This window comes from Mustela nigripes, chromosome 4 (genome assembly GCF_022355385.1).
Source record: "Mustela nigripes isolate SB6536 chromosome 4, MUSNIG.SB6536, whole genome shotgun sequence".
NCBI lineage: Eukaryota > Metazoa > Chordata > Mammalia > Carnivora > Mustelidae > Mustela > Mustela nigripes.
The window spans coordinates 135,339,077-135,340,651 of record NC_081560.1 but is presented as its reverse complement, the minus strand read 5'-3'; positions in this window follow the sequence as shown (position 1 = coordinate 135,340,651).

Here is a 1,575-nt window from a genome sequence, read left to right as displayed (position 1 = left end):
ATTTTTAAAGTTTATTTATTTTTTAGTAATCTCTACACTCAATTTGGGGTTTGAATTCAAGAGCCAGAGATCAAGAGGTACACTACACTAAACGAGCCAAGCAGGCACCTTGTAGGCTGTGCATCTTAGTCCGCTTTAACTACCTCAGCCATCTCCTCACCCACCTTTCTTTTTTAAGATTTATTTACTTATTGGGATGCCTGAGTGGCTCAAGTCAGTTAAATGCCTGCCTTTGGCTCAGGTCATGATCCCAGAGTCCTGGGATCAATTCCTGCATTGGGTTCCTTCCTCAGCAGGGAGGCTGCTTCTTGCTCTGCCTGCTGCTCTCCCTGCTTGTGCTCTTTCTCTCTCTCTGATAAATAAATAAATAAAATCTTAAAAGAAAAAGACTTTGGGGCACCTGGGTGGCTCAGTCGGTTAAGCAACTCCTTTCAGCTAGGGTCATGATCCCAGGGTCCTGGGATGGAGCTTCCTGCTCAGCAGGAGGCCTGCTTCTCCCCCTCCCCTCTACCCATACTCTCCCTCTCACTCACTTTCTCTTTCAAATAAATAAATAAAACCTTTTTTTTTTAAGATTTTATTTATTTATTTGACAAAGAGAGACACATAGAGAGAGGGAACACAAGCAAGGGCAGAGGGAGAGGAGGAAGAAGCAGGCTCCCCGCTCAGCAGGGAGCCCAATGTGGGGCTCAGTGTGGGGCTCGGTCCCAGGCCCTGAGATGATTTGAGCCAAAGGCAGACACTTAATGACTGAGCCACCCAGGCACCACTGAAATAGAAGTTCTATGAATAGTGTGCTGGAAAATTAATGAAGTTTTTACTTCATTTAAGAAGTAATTCAAGGGCGCCTGGGTGGCTCAGTGGGTTAAGCCGCTGCCTTCGGCACCGGTCATGATCTCAGAGTCCTGGGATCGAGTCCCGCATTAGGCTCTCTGCTCAGCAGGGAGCCTGCTTCCCTCTCTCTCTCTGCCTGCCTCTCTATCTACTTGTGATTTCTCTCTGTCAAATAAATAAATAAAATCTTAAAAAAAAAAAAGAAGTAATTCAAGTTTTGTTTTTTGCAGTGTTCCTTCCACATTATATTGAGCTAATACTTTTTAAAATAGGATTTTACATCTCTCCACAGATATTTGGAATGATTATAAATTCTAGGTGCTCATATGTATGTAAATAATCATTTAAAAAATTTTTTTAAATAATTCTTTTTTTTTTTTTAATTTATTTGACAGAGAGATCACAAGCAGGCAGAGAGGCAGACAGAGAGAGGGGGAGAAGCAGGCTCCCCGCTCAGCAGGGAGCCCGACGTGGGGCTCGATCCCAGGACCCTGAGATCATGACCCGAGCTGAAGGCAGTGGCCAAACCCACTGAGCCACCCAGGCGCCCCTCTTTTTTTTTTTTTTTTTAAAGATTTTATTTATTTATTTGACAGAGAGAGATCACAAGTAGGCAGAGAGGCAGGCAGAGAGAGAGGAGGAAGCAGGCTCCCTGCTGAGCAGAGAGCCTGATGCGGGGCTCGATCCCAGGACCCTGGGATCATGACCTGAGCTGAAGGCAGCGGCTTAACCCACTGAGCC